Genomic DNA, 16,409 nt, shown 5'->3' with positions numbered 1-16,409 from the left:
ATCCTTTTAGAAAAACACTCAAGCAATGGGGTTGCTGGATCCCATGCTAATTCTACTGTTAATATTTTGAGGAAACTCCACGCTGGTTTTCATAGAGGCTGCACCATTTTGCACCCCCATCAACTGTTCCAATTGATCTCCTTGCCAACACATGCCTTGTGTCTTTTGATGATTGCCATTCTAGCAGGTGGGAGGCATTGAGCATCTTTTCACATGCCTATTGGCCAACCACTAACGAATGAATGGATAAAAAAATCATGTACTCTATATACACAATGGATGTATGAAGGAAAATCTGCCATATGCACCACATGGATGAACCTGGAGGAATGATGCTCAGTGAAATAAGCCAGACACAGAAGACGAGGACTGCAGGATCAGACTTACAGAAAGCATTTAAAACGGTCAAACTCATGGAGGCAAAGGATAGAGTCGTGGTTGCCGGGGACTTGAGGGAGGGGGAGAAGGGATTTGCTAAACTTGGGGATACGACATTGGCTACACGAGATGAATGATTCCTAGAGATTTGCTGCACAGCATCACTGGTGACAGGAAACAACAGTGTGTTGTACACTTGGTCTCTATTGAGAGTAGCTCTCAAGTGTTCTTGCCACAGTGAAAAGAATAAAATAAAATGAAAAGAAAAGCAATGAAATGAAACAAAAGAAAATAAATGAATTAAATTGAAATATAAGAAATAAAATAGCGTAAATGAAACGAAATAAAATTTGTCATGAGGACACAGGAGTGAGAACCAGTGCTGGGAAGGAGGGGTTAAATGATTTGCGTCAGACTGCAAACAGGAATGGGTCCAAGCCCTCCTGCAGCTTCCCACTAGGAAGGGGGTCGTGGCCCACGAGGAGAGTGGGAAAGTGTTTTCTCTCGTAGGGACATTTGTGCAGTGTGCTCTCCCGAGGGGACACTTATCAGGCTGAGGCTGTGTTTGTGGGGTCCTCGGGTCTGTCTGATCTTGTTTCTGCAGGCTTTTGGCTCTGAGGAGACATGTCTGCATCTGGAGTAAGAAGTAAAAGCAGCGCATACAAAATACACGGGCTGATTCCAAGATGGAAAAAGAGGAACCAGAGGCTTAGGGCATTAGCAGCCAGAAGGAAGGTGTGACCCAACTATTTAGATCTCCCTCCACAGGAGGGCTTAGCAACAGGAAGGAACACTGTTAACCCAACAGGGATTCCATCTTAATGAAGACCGCAGCCCTTTGCAGTTTAGAATTTGGTGGCCAGGTTTTTATATTTTACTGCAACTGACACATGAAGATTCTAGGAATAATGTGAGGCATCCCCTTCCTGCCTGCTGACCCCTTCCACGCATCAGAGGCATCTCTTTTCAAACCGTATCAGTGATGAAATGGCCCTCACTCTCCACCAAGGCAGCACATACACAATCCAACTGCATGGAGCAAGGTAAATAAACCGTGTTTACAGAAGAAAATTTCTTTTGTTCTAGAAATTGAAGACAAATGAGAGAACCTGCAAATGGTACACTTACGTTCATTATAAACTGCGTGGTGTAGACCCCGATTGAGCCACGTCCGTGAGAGAACAGTGGGATGAGGGAACAGCCTCAACAGCCACACAACAGAATAACCCCAGGGTAGTGCTCTCAACCTGGTCCGCTCATTCTCCCCAGATGCTCCAGAGAGGAAATTGCAATGAGATGTGTACCATCTGGTTCATAACACAGCAGAGCAGGACCTGGTAACAATATCCCCCCATGTAGGCTTTTAAAATAATTTCTTCTCCCTGAGCATAAAATGACTTCCCCATCTGTCTTATGAAAACAGGAGATAAATAAATGTTTATTCAACCTCATCCCTGTCAGAGTCATTGTTCTATAGGAAAAAGTATAAACTGTCTCTACTGTGGATTCCACAGTTATCTGTAGTAGATGAAGCTATTAGCCTTTGCCAAAGTTTTATGCAAGACAGGAAGTAAAACTTGCAAATGCATTCACACCTTATCCATTTTACAGGAGCAGCTGATAATATGAATATGGGGAAAAGTGTTGCAAATTGTGGTTCTGTTTGTTGATCCATTTTACAGCCAGTTTGACCAGTTTACACTAAGCCAGCAGACGTGGGGAAGGGTAGGCTAGGGGTGTCTCAAATTCTCTCTTTCCTTTAACTTTTTCTAGGTCCTCGTTTTCTGGGGCCTTGCCACCTGCTTCAGGGCCTTTAACCCTCATCCTAGGCCACCCCATAGGCTGAGACAGCAGGAGGGTTTCACTGTGGGCTGCAGTTACTCTGGGACCACCAAAGGTCACCATCTGCAACTCGAGAGGGTTTTCCCCACTGCTCAGTGGCCAATCTCTCTCCTGCTGATGGTTGCTGTGCAGATGAAATGAAATGTGCATGTGGAGTTAGTGACAAGGGCAGGACAAGTGGCAAGTGTTCTAAAAATACAGTACAAATCAGGGCAAGATGGGAGGGAATGGAGATGCCCTTAGTAATTACTCTGAGGTTATAGCATGGAAGGATAGGCTTGGGCAAGCAGGATGTGCAGTCCCTCTCTACACAAGCATTAGCTGCTATTATAATTAAGATTCTTATCATCATCATTATTTCCTGGAACCTCCCAGCTACTCCCTCTCCACCCTACCTCAGATGGAGCAGACACAAGCTCTAACTTCACAAAGGAAACAGAAGCCATTGGACCAGAACCCTGTCTTCCACCTTCTGAGTCTGCCAGCGGCCGACCAGCCTGCCCTGCTGCCCCAGGAGGGGAGTTGCCCTCCTCCCGAGGCCCTGCTCTGCCCCCTCCCTCCACCATCACCTTGTCCAGGTCCTTGCCAGGCCTCTTCTAGCTTCAAATGTGGGAGGCAGAAAGGCCAAGAGGAGACTCCACTTCCAAGATGGCAGCCTTGGACCACAGCTTTAACTTTGTGTCTTCTCCCTAAATTGTCAGGTGGAAAGAGTAGCAGAAGCTCCCTCAGTGTGCGTGATTTGAGGGCTGACCAACACATAGTATGCCAAGTATTTTGAAGAGCCGTCTGTATCTAAGTAAGTAAGTGAAAGTTGCTCAGCTGTGTCCGACTCTTCGCGACCCCATGGACTACACAGTCCAAGGAATTCTCCAGGCCAGAATACTGGAGTGGGTAGCCTTTCCCCTCTCCAGGGGTCCTTCCCAACCCAGGGATCGAACCCAGGTCTTCCTCATTGCAGGGGTATTCTTTACCGGCTGAGCCACAAGGGAAGCCCTGGCCCATAGTAAATACACAATATACATGGGCTACAATCAGCAGAGTCTCCTCCCAACAAGCTTGGGTTCCATCTTGTTCCCCCCAAGTCCTGTAATGACAGTATTTTATGTAATCCTCTTCACAACCCTATGAGGTAGGTTGTAATTATCTGACTTAATAGTCCTATAGCTACTACATGCTTGATTCTGGACCAACTGCTGGATACGCTGGGGGGATGCTGAATTAATAACAACTCCTGACCTCTGAAAGCCCATGTGACAAGGGAGACAGACGGGAAGTGAGTGGGTGTGTCATCCAATGAGGAACGGCGAGGGAGGTACAGGACGGTGGGTCCAGAGAGGACTTCTGGACTTCCACCATCCTGGTAGCTCCCCCAAGTCTGCTAATCCTTTAAGGGCCACCCCAAATTGACCCCTTTTTACCAAATCCGAGGAACTGGCAATTGGCTGTGACTCAGGGCATGAGCAGGCATTGGCCGAGCCGAGAGACGGCCAAGACCTTTCCAAGAGGGCATGCCCAGAACCATGGGAGGGAAAAATGGTGGCCCCCATCAGAAACTATGAGAAGAACAGAGTCATGAAAGCTGAGTGATCAAACAGGGGAGGAAGGAGAGAATTATCCAACCTTCTATTTCTAGGGCTTGAAATCCCCAGGGGTATCTGGAAGATAGAAACAGCATCTCAGTGAGGTTCATGGAGACAGGTCAGGCTGGAGAGTTGGTGGAGGGGGAGGTTCTGGGCCTGCAAGGGGAGGCAGCCACTGTCCCCAGCGGGGCCACCCAGACTTGGGCCATGAATGCCTGTGCAACCGTAGACGCATGACACAGACAGTGAACCAACCTTGGGGACAAGAGCAACATGAGCACAGATGATGAAACTGCAAATTCTTGCCAACCCCAGGGCTCAGAGAGGTTTATGTGAGTTATAAAAATAAAGAAATATGACGTTCTTAATCCTGTGTCATGAATCAAATTCTGACTTGGCTCAGCTCCGCTCGACAAAACGTCTGTAGTCACCTGTTCGCTGAGCACTGCACCCCCACGCCTGCCTCCAGCCCCTGCTCCTGCCTTCCATCTCCAGCCTCTGCCATCCTGGTAGCTCCCCCAGTTCTGCTAATCCTTTAAGGGCCACCCCCACATTGACCCCTTTTACCAAATCTATGGAAACAGTGGCAGATTGTATTTTCCTGGGCTCCAAAATCACTGCAGATGGTGACCACATCCACGAAATTGAAAGATGCTTGCTCCTTGGAAGGAAAGCTATGAAAAACCTAGACAGTGTATTAAAAAGCAGAGACATCACTTTGGCATCAAAGGTCTGTCTAGCTATGGTTTTTCCAGTAGTCATGTATGGATGTAAGAGTTGGACCATAAGGAAGGCTGAGCACCAAAGAATTGATGCTTTCGAATTGTGGTGTTGAAGAAGACTCCTGAGGCTCCCGTGGACAGCAAGGAGGTCAAGCCAGTCAATCCTAAAGGAAATAAGCCCTGAATACTCATCAGAAGGACTGATGCTGAAGCTGAAGTTCCAATGCTTTGGCCACTGATGTGAAGAGTCGACTCATCAGAAAAGACCCTGATGCTGTTAAAGATAGAGGACAGAAGGAGAAGGGGACAACAGAGGATGAGATGGTTAGATGGCATCACCAACTCAATGCACAAGAGTATGAGCAAACTCCAGGAGATAGTGAAGGACAGGGAAGACTGGCGTTATGCAGTCCATGGGGTTGAGAAGAGTTGGACATGACTTAGCAACTGAACAGCAACAATTGTGTCTTCCAGCTCCCACTAACTTCTCTGGTACCTGATAAGGATGCAAGGATGTGGTTCACATCCTTGTAATATTAATGGTAAGACATTGTCATGTCCAGCACAGGTATCCTGCATATGTGTTCTCATGTCCTCCATGAATACAGCCTCAGACAGGCCTCAGACAAGGAACTCAAAAAAGTGTGAGTCCAATATTCAGAGGCTCCTGGGTAATGACCCACTATATTACTTTTATGGACAGTGCAAACAGGGTGCCAAAAATATTGATGATTCTTCATCACTGCATTTGTTTGCCCACACTTTAATTTATTCATCCCCCCAAAATTGATTGGGTGCCTACTATGTTCCAAGGACCACACGCAAGATGTTTTTGATAAGAAGAGAATGTTTTAACTGAACAGAAATACCAACAGAGTTGCTTTTGGTTCTGGTCTTTTTTTAAAAAAGTGGATGGATATTTTCTGCCACGGTTCTGTTTCTGGTTTCTCAGGAACCTCTGACTATACACCTGGCTAAAGTGAAGGGAATCTGTTCTGCATGGTGTAGCCTTTTGGGGGCTCTATGGGGACCTCACAATTTGCTAGCTCACCACACAGCATCTCATACCTGAGTGTTCTTTTCAGATCTTGGCAGGTATTAAGAGAGGAGTCTGGGAGGCAAGGCCCAGGGGCGTCAGAACCCTAGAAATCTCCATTCTTAGGAGGGAACAGCAGGATTCAGACAAGCCTTCGGAAATCCTCACAGTAAACCAGCTCCATTCTGCATCTTCAAACACAACCCCCTTCTCAATCAAGGATTTCTTCCTTTGTCCTTCCCGACTTCCTAAACAATTTCCTTCAACCTCATTTTATGTAAACACAAAATTCCCCTGGTGACCCCTTCATGTGTGTGCTTTTCCCACTGGCCTCCACACCAAGTAAATATTTACTATTCTTTATTTAGCATCTACCATTGTATGCCCTGCAGTCATTCAGTTTGTCAATACCGCCTGTGACAAAGGCGAATTTTGTGTCCTGGAAGGTCCAATTCCTTTTATACACTAATTTTTCTTTTGTCCAGAATAGAGGTTTATTGTAGAAAATGCCAAAAAAAAAAAAAAAATGTAGATAAACAAAGGCAAACATTATTGATGATCCCACCAGCCTAGAGTGAATCACTGTTTCAAAACTTTTGGAAGTCTGTTCAATAGAACGTAGTGGGTCCAGAACTCAGTTTTGATGAAGCGTAAGACATGCTGTTTACTAAATGCATTCCTCCTTTAACCATGAATCATGAGCCTGTCTTCATGAACATTTTTGCAGGATGATTCTTGGGACTCAGTGTCTAAAAGTAGAAGTTTAAGGTCAAAATGTACCCAGTTTTCAATGGTTTTTGCCACAAATTCAGAGCCTTGAACCAATTAACACTCTTCTCAGCTGAGGGCTTCCTGCCTTCTGCTCTGCTAACACTCACTGGTCTATTCCTTTACAGCCTTTGCCAGATGGATGGATATAAGAAATCATTATCTCGCTGTTTCAGTTTTTGAAACCCGTGTAAAGAGGGGGACTGGTTAACGAGATAAGTCAACACGGCAGCGGTTCCTCCATTAAGTTAGGAACGCACAGAAGGGGGTCTCGGGCCGTCTTCCCCAAGCATGTAAGTCAGTAATGAGTTTGGATGGAGAGACGGGCCCTGGAAGTGGTTTACGTGCAGGACTGCAAGGGCGCTTAAATGCTTCTACAAGGTCAAAAACGGAAGACTTTGCCACTTAATCGACAAAAGTAGTATTTACTGGGTGCCTACTGTGTTGCAGGCATTTTGTTGTGGACTTTCCAATCTCACTGGGGGAGAAAGATGACAAGCAAGTAAACAAATAAAGAAGGAAACACCTGACTGCTGTAAGGGCTGAGATGAGTAAAACTGGGAAGGTTTGTCTTCCTGTTGAACACATGAGTCTTCCCAGTGAACTGACCTGGGAATGACTGAATTCAGCAAACGTATACAGAATATCTGGTGTATTCCAGGGGAAAAAAGCAAACAAGACTTGGCTCCTTACTTTAAAAAGTTCTAATCAGTTTGAGGTACAGAAGTTGAGGAGAAATAGAAATCTAAGGGCCGTTTCTGACTTTCTGGTGGGACAGTAATATATGCTTCTCCAGTGCCACATCAGTGTGGTCATCTGGACAGACATGGTCTCCACTGTGCTAAGAAGTCAGCCTTGCCCAGGGTCAAGCGGTTGGTCAACTTCCCAGCTGGGACTCGCCCAGGGCCTTCTGACGCCAACGCTCATGTTCTGGCCATGACACTCCTCCCACTTCGAATGGAGCGAAGAATCAGAGAAGAAAAGGCATTGTGGAGAGAGAGCAGAGGTGAAAGGGTCATCTGGTTGATTACACAAACTGAATCTGATATTCACAACTGTCTGCCTCATGCCAAACCACCAGTCTGAGCATCCAATTCAAACAGGCGGCCACTTCCTGGGAAAATACTCATTAGACCCATTCTTTGGTGCTGAGTGCTCCAACCTGACTCTGCACTTGCATTATTTTCAATTTTTGTTTTTCATTTCCGGCTAGTTGGGCTGATGATAGAGTTCACGAGGCTTCAAGTCAGAAGGCTTGGAGTTGACCTAATAGGGCCAAGCTTCATCCCAGAAAAAAAAAAGATCTGATTTCTGTTTGCTGTACTCTCTCTGTGGGAACAGAGGCAAGTGCACATTAAAACCCAGGAAAAATCATCCTGCTAGAATGAAGCCTACAGAGAAAAATCTGAAACCAGAGTGTCGGAGAACAAAAACACACAGTTTTGAAATCCTAAACAGAGAGCCCTCATTCACTGCAATTCTCCCAAATGGAAGCAAATGGATTTTCCTCTAGATATGCTCAGATCAAAGTCAGCTTCTGTTTCAAATGCCCCCTTGAGTCTGCCAAGGCGTTTTCTTTCCTGTTTTCCAGTTTATTGGGGAGACCACACACGTTTCACAAGGGCCCCTGCAGTGGTTCCCTGGGGCTTTCGGGTCAATCCAAAGTCACTGATGACAGATGACAAACAGACCAACGCCGATGGCCGTTCTCAGGAGCATCTCTCCATCCGGTCTATGGAGGAGAGTGGGGCTGGGGCTAAGGCGAGAAGAGCAGAGAGGAGGTGAGGAGGGGTGCTGGGGGGAGGGAGGGGAGAAGGGTTGGGAGAGGCAGAGAGGCCCCCGAAGAGGCTGGTTCAAAACTAGGGATTGCTCATCTTTAAACTGGGGATAATAGGGGACTATCCTGGTGATCTAGTGGCTAAGGCCTCACAGTCTCAGTGCTGGGAACCTGGGTTCCAACCCTGGTCAGGGAACTAGACCCCACATGCTGCAACTGAAAATCCAACACGCAGCAGCAAAGACCTGGCACAGTCAAATAAATGAACTAATTAATGAAAATATTTTTAAAAATAAATAAATCGGGTACTATAAACCCCAGTTCTGTATGGAAGATCTAGATGTTCATATTTTCCCGGTTTATAGACATTTGCATGTTGCTGGTCCTCTGGACCAATTTATCCACATGCTCTCCAAACGGCTGTGCAATGACAAGTTCTGATGTGCTGTCTAAGATTTGTGAGTACATGCAACTAAAAAGATACAGTGGCTTTCGCTTTGTTTGAATGAAATTGAGTGAAATTTGTTCTTCGGCAGACGCTGAGCCAGGAGCCTCCTGGATGTTAAGTACCACCCCCTGCAGTATCGACCCCTGGAGCTCTGCCCACAGAAGGAGCAGGAGCAGGATACCTCGGAGCAGGGCCTCGCTTAACAGGCCGAGTTTGCTCCTGCAGGAAACAAGCCAGTGATTTGTGGCCCCTCCTCTCTGCTTCAGCAGCCCCCTCTCCCCTACCAGCCCTGTTCCACCTGATTTGGCAAGAGCTTGACCTCAGCAAACCTTCCGCCCATTGATCGGGTGAGGTTAGGTGACAATCTGGGTATGTTCGTGGGTGCTTCCATTTTAAAAAGACACTTTAACAGAAAATGAAGACCTCACTGATTGCAGGTGTTGGGCTGTACCCCACAGGCCTGCAGGCCTTGCAGCTGCCCAGCCACAGGATGGAAGACAGAACCCGGAGTCAGCACCAGGGATGTCAGCGATTTATTGGACAGGAAATCTTACAAGTCAGAGGCGAAGGTCTGGAGCGACACCCCACCACCTATGGCTGGTGGCAGGCAGGATGTGACAGCAATCTTGGAGACACAGAGGAGGAGGAGGCCATCAGTTACAGGGTACATGGCGTCACAAGGGCTCCCGGTTGCCAGGGGGACTGGGGCGAGGGCCACTGTTCTCCCATTCACGATCTAACACACCGGAGCAGATCTGGTCCAAGGGCAAGAGCAGTCATTAGCTGGTGGGGACCCAGGGGCTCAAGATGATCATGCAGGTGGTTACTGATTAAATTTCCCACTTAGGCGGGGAAGGCAATCATGCACATTAGGTGAGAGTGAGTCAGGGCTGGGTCCTGCAGGGGATTTACAAGGAGCTGGAGAGCGGCCATCTTGTGGGACCTGACCATCTTGTGGGTGGGAGTCAGGGGGGACCCTAGAGGCAGGCATATTGGATCTGAGTCTGAAGAATGTGCCCAGATAGGGGAGGGGAGGCTGGCAGCTTCTTGAGCCAAAAGAAAGACAGACACGTGTTCCCTGCTGAGGCAGAGGGATGGACTGCAGGTGGGCATGTGTCTGGAGACGAACCTTGAGTCTGGTCTTACTCCAGGGCAAGGTGAAACCCCTAGAGGTTTTTGGAGTGAGACACTCAAACAGGGTCTTTAGTGCTTTATTTGTACTTATTTATATCTTCAAATTTTCCGTTAAAACTTTTTGTAACATGGTTCTCACAATACCATTAGAATCATTTTGACTCTATAGGACCATAATATAATGATATATAATACAGTGTTTTAGATAAAAACCAGACATAAAATCACAAGTGTGTGCTGGTCTTGGGTATAAAATCTGCAGGAGGGTGGATGAAGCCTAGAGGATGCACAGACTCTCATGAGAGTTCGTGTGGCATGTGGGACGGGAGGGGCTCACACTGACCTCTCACAGTTTTTTCACATTTTCCTCTGTGTACAGTTTGGAATGAGTCTAAGTAAATAAGAATCGACATCTCTAAGCATTGATAGATACCATCTGCAAGATATCCATCCAGCCTTCTACCTTGAGAGCTTGCCCAGAATACCAAGTACTCACTTTATTTTCTCTATCTAAAAAAAAAAAAAAAGAGAGAGAGAGAGACTGTGCATTGTATATTTGTGAAATAAACAAGATCCTGAATTGGCGCAAGTGGTAGAAAATAGCTGATGGAAAGATTTACATGTCACCAAAGCAACCAGCTCAGGATTTCCCTGATGGCTCAGAGGGTAAAGCGTCTGCCTGCAATGCGGGAGACCAGGGTTCGATCGATGGGTCAGGAAGATCCCCTGGAGAAGGAAATGGCAACCCACTCCAGTACTCTTGCCTGGAAAATTCCATGGATGGAGGAGCCTGGTAGTCTATAGTCCATGGGGTTATAAGGAGTCGGACACAACTGAGCAGCTTCACTCACTCACTTGTAGCAGGACCACTCCTGATGCTTGTTGCTCCCAACACTGTTTTGTGAACTGTGTACAGGTCTGCAAACACCCTTGTTAAGAAAGGAAGATGATGTCATGGGTCTGAAACCATTGGAAGAGGCAAAAGCAGAGATCTCTGGAGCCTGTGTTTGCACAAGCCCAGGTGTGTAGATGTCGGTGGTTTCCAAAGCACCGTCACGAGCTGTGACCCTCACACAGTTCAGCGTGATGCATGGCAAAACAGGATGAAAGAGTCTCCCATCCTTGGCAGGGTTCTGAGGACAGCTCTGGACCTGGCAGGTAGCAGTTCCAGTCATTGAAGAGTCAAAACAGAGAGGTGGAGTGTGCTCAGGGCAGCCTTGGGCAGGCACTGCTTCTGGGAGAGAGGAAGACTTCTCACAAGGAGGAAGCACTTCTTGGAGGCTCATTGATGAAGGGAAAGCAAACTTGCAAGTGGTAGAAATGGAGGATCTAAGGAATAAACAGCCCTGAGTGGAAACACCCATTGTTGGTTCTGGAATATTCTAATATAAACAACAAATGACAGACAGCATCCATGAAATCTTCTCTAATCCACAAAAAGTTGGAAACAAACTCTTTCAGCTAATTAAAACATTACCTCCAAACAGCAGTAAAAACATATTGAGAAATCACTAACTACTAGAAGAAATGGTCAAAGGAGTAAAAATTGGTTCCCTGTCCTATTAAGAGAGCCATATCTCTGTTACATCTCAAAACATATTTGACTCATTTGTAGGGACATTTTCTTCTGGTCCCTGCACTGTTTTCTGCAGCCTGCTTCTGTTCATGCCTTTGTTGGATTGGCTTTCATGCTTCCAAGTTGGAGGCACCCTCAAACATCAGTGTCTTTGCCCATTATTCATACTTAATGTGAGACAGTGACAAACTCCTCAAGACTCCTGATGCTGGAGAGCATTTGTTGACTGGTGAGGCTCCTTGCAAGCTAAGGGAAGCAAACCATTGGCTTTTATTTGGAATTCTTCAGTGTCAGTATCTAGACATCTTTATTTTGGGTGCTTACACATGGCTGCCAACATTTTGGAAACCACGCTGGGGAGAAGAACCGGAGGTCTCACTGTGAAGTATTAAGATTTTTATTTAAATTCTGACTCTCACCTGAGACTCCCTGTATGTTTGGTGATCCCAAGACCAGAGCTTCTCTATCTTTCTCCTGGAGGCAGTAGGTGAAGGTCTGTACGTGTACATGAGGGGTTAGGGATTTTCCCTCTGTTAACATAGATTTCCCCTCTATGCCCCTCCTCCAATTTCTGCCCTGTCCCTCCCTGCTGCCATCCCTGCCTGAGCACTAAGACCTTCAGAGGCCATGTGGGGTGAACTGAGTGTGCTGGTGGTTCTTCTGAGTTCCCTTAGATGGTGTCTTTTTATCTGCTTCTTTCATCCAAAATGTTTGTCTGTTGAGGTCTCCTGTCCTCTGCTGTTGCTATTGACAGAGTCACACACTGAAAGTGACATTTTAGTATAGTTTGAGCAGGAGAGGAGACAGGTGGCTGTGGCCAATATACCATGTTTAGCCAGCAGTCTAGGAAGAGAGGTGGATAAATTCACTGAACAGACAAAGACCCCAAAGAGGAACAGTCAAGGGAAAGGAATACAGCTTTGCATCCCGACTGCCACTGTTCTCACCCCATATTCTTCTGTACTTGGTCAAGCTCTCTAAGTCCCAATCTGAATGTCATTAGTCTCTGTATTAGTCAGCAGAGTTGACCCAGCCGCAGTAACAAATGGGCCCAAGGTCTCTGTGGCTTTAACGCAACAAAAGCTTGGGTTTTTTTGGCTCATGTCACATGACCAGCGTGGACAGTTAGTGGGCTGTCATTTTAACCACCCAGGAACCTAGCTGAAAGCCCAGACTTCATGATCACCAAGGCAAGGCAAGTCACATGTCCTCCAATTTTAACGGAGGAGAGAAATGTAACCCTACGCTCAGGAGATTGAGGGTACCTATAAATAGCGCTAATGACTGCCAAGTTCCCAAGACCTAGGGCACAATTCACATGCTACAAGAGTGCTTTGAGCCTGTCACTGCCCAGAACACTTGTAAAAGGGCAAATATTGAATTGTACCTTTTGGAAGTCCCCTCCTGCTCCACCAACACTGAATGCCCCAAAGGCAGAGGCTGAATGTTAACCACGTCTCTAACCACAGAGCACAGAACAGAGGCTGGATCAGATCATGTGCTGAAACAAACACACATTTTTCACTACTCAAATTTTGTTCTCATCTGATATTTTTGCTATACTTACAGCCTTCAATAAATTAGTCCTTCCTTTCCTGAATTTCCAGAAGGAATGGGCACCATTTCTGAGGTCGTATGACTCCTGGATCTCAGGACAGCTAAAGAAGAGTGATGACATGACATTGGATAAATGACCAGTAGAATTAAGACGTTAACAAATATGTCGTTGGCTTTCTAACTACAGAATGGTAAGAACACACCACCCAGGTGAGCGGGAAAGTTTCTGCCTGATAAGTAGGTTAAACATCTTTTACATCATATTCACTTTATTCCAGAAATACTTTGAGTGTGCTATCCTGTGTCATTGGTGTGGACACTTTCATAAATATGCATACAGAAAAACACACTGACCTTCATATTTTAGTAAACTTTTGCTCCTTGGTAAGTATAAAAGCTCATGTCCCTTTCCTTAAAAAGTGTAACATTCCAGAGTTGTAAGGCCTCCATAATTTTCCTTCTTGCTTTGCTATTTTTATAACCAGAAATAGCAGATGGGAGTGATTCATGAATTCCATTAACAATGGTAAATTTTTAACAAGGGAACCTCCCTTCCCCACTGTCCACTCCCTTAATCTCCTTATCAAATTAGTACCTTTATTTTCACAACAGAATGGCATTCCTCCCCTGTAGTTCATGCTCAGTTCAAGCCCTGGTGGAATTCTACTTTACTTCTCACCATTAGTTTGGAAGAGTCTGTACACCACGTGATGCAATTTGCACAGTTATTTATGGGGACCATGCGTGTTCACAGAGACGAAGAATTTGACAATTGTTACCAAACAGTGTTTCCAGTTCCTTGATTTGCTTGCACATACCCTCCAATAACATTGTCTTTTCCTCTTCTTCTAAATCGTCCTGAAATACAAAGGCTGGATTCAGAAGGGGTGAATTCTCAATTACCCCTGCCATCTGGCATCTGAATCATTGGAGACTCCAGGCCAGAAAGAATCTGATTCTGTCCCCCAGCCCACCTCCCAGCCCCCGGTCATGTGAGAAAGGTGCTGGGCTGCACAGACTCCACAGCTAGAGGCAGTTTCCCCTGCATTTTAAAATCATTATCAGAGTAATACAGTACACAGTACAAAGATGGGAAAATACAGAAACCTCCAGACACAAGCCTCCCAGAAATCACTGCGTCTAACATTTTGTTCTTTCTCCTTCTATTCACTTGTTCCCTCTCTTCCTTCCTTTTTTCTTTCTCTCCTATGTTTGACTTTGTATAGCCAGGTGTGCTGTGTGTGCTCTCATGCCTGACTCCTCGTTACCCTATGGATTGTAGCCTGCCAGGCTCCTCTGTCCATGGGATGCTCCAGGCAAGAAGACTGGAGAGGGTTGCTATGTCCTCCTCCAGGGGATCTTCCCCACCCAGGGATCGAACCTGCATCTCCTGCACTGCAAGTGGATTTTTTACCCACTGAGCCACACACATGTATATATGTGGGCTTTCCTGGTGGCTCAGCAGTAAAGAATACACCTGCAATGCAGGAGTTGCGGGAGACATGGGTTTGATCCCTGGGTGGGGAAGATCGCGACCTATTCCAGTATTCTCATCTGGAGAATCTGATGGACAAAGGAGCCTGGTGTGCTACAGTCCGCAGGATCACAAAGAGTCAGACACAACTGAAGTGACTCAAAACACAAACACAATCACACATATATTATACACAATCACACACACACACAATAGGAGTCAAACAGTAATAACTGTTTTGAAAATTACTTTTTAAGCTTACCAATAGATCACAAGCATTTTCCAATAAAATGAAATATTTTTTGAAAAAATGTATTTTAGTGATTGGATAGTAAGTATTTCCTCAAATGGGTGCAGCATTCAGTTCAGTTCAGTTCAGTTCAGTCGCTCAGTCATGTACAACTCTTTGCGACCCCATGAATCGCAGCACGCCAGGCCTCCCTGTCCATCACCAACTGGAGTTTACTCAAACCCATGTCCATAGAGTCGGTGATGCCATCCAACCATCTCATTGTCTGTCGTCCCCTTCTCCTCCTGCCCCCAACCCCTCCCAGCATCAGGGTCTTTTCCAATGAGTCAGCTCTTTGCATGAGGTGGCCAAAGTATTGGAGTTTCAGCTTCAGTATCAGTCCTTCCAATGAACACCCAGGACCGATCTCCTTCAGGATGGACTGGTTGGATCTCCTTGCAGTCCAAGGGACTCTCAAGAGTCTTCTCCAACACCATAGTTCAAAAGCATCAATTCTTTGGTGCTCAACTTTCTTTATAGTCCAAATCTCACATCCATACATGACCACTGGAAAAACCATAGCCTGGACTAGATGGACCTTTGTTGACAAAGTAATGTCTCTGCTTTTTAATATGCTGTCTAGGTTGGTCATAATTGGAGGAGGGAATGGCAAACCACTTCAGTATTCTTGCCTTGAGAACCCCATGCAGCATATTTTATTTAAATAAATTTTGATCATTGAGTACACATAGTTCTTCTATATTTTGCTTTTATAACTTAAGAAACAACATGCCATCTTTTAGGTAATTGTTTTGCACATCTCTGACCTTAGCTGAGGTTAATTTACTTAAAGTGGAGTCACAATGCTTCTCTTTGGAGTTACAGTTTGAAGGGTCTGAATGTTTCCCAGGGTTTGGATGCATGTCAGATCCTCTGTGGTACTGAACATTCTGCCAGCATAGAGTGTCTCTTCTCTGAACTGGCACCGATAAAGGAGTCTCATCACTTTAAACACATTTTTGATCATTTGACCTGTAAAGTGGTGTTTCCTTGTTATAAGCTTCATTTCACTTATTCCTAGTATAGATGAAACTTCTTAATTACTTTTTTTTGGTTACCAAAGTTACAAATGATCACTGTAAAATGTGCAAATACTTTAAGTTAAAACACTCAACTTTTTAAACTATTTCACAAACTTGATTTTTTAAAAATAGACTTTAATTTTTAGAGCCATTTTAGATTCACAGGAAAATTGAGTAGAAGGTACAGAGATGTCCCATATATCCTCTCTACCTCTCGCCCCTGCCCTCCCCACCACGCATAGCCATCACCGTCATTTACATCCCTAACAGGAGCGGAGTCTGAACCTGCATTGACACGTCATCATCACCCAGAGTCCATCGTCTCCATTAGGGTTCTTTCTTGATGTTGTACATTCTCTGAGTTTGGACAAATGTATAATGGCATGTATCCACAGTCTAGTATCATGCAGAGTAGAATACTCGACTTTTAAGTAAACATTTTCTATGATCTGACACTCCTAAATTAATCATAGTTTAATAGTATGAAGTATCCTGTTTCAGATGTCTTTTTCTTCAAACTATGCTGTCTGGTTTTCCCTTCTGGATCCAAAGGAGTTTATTAAGTCTGTTACTCTTAATAGGCAAATTTATCCTCAAGAAGAACACTGGTGCCAATTATCATCTTAGGACTCTGTGCACTCAAGTACATTTTCTATTTTTGCTTCAGATACTGTTTCTTTTAAAAGATGCGTGTCATTCATGTAGTTGAAGTTTCTGTGCCCCTCCTGTTCTATACCAGGTCAGCATGTTCAGATCTATGGAGGATTCTACTGAATGAATATGGCGTAATTTATTCATTTTCCCAT

This window comes from Dama dama, chromosome 20, assembly GCF_033118175.1.
Source record: "Dama dama isolate Ldn47 chromosome 20, ASM3311817v1, whole genome shotgun sequence".
Lineage (NCBI taxonomy): Eukaryota > Metazoa > Chordata > Mammalia > Artiodactyla > Cervidae > Dama > Dama dama.
Note: the sequence above shows the minus strand (reverse complement) of the source record.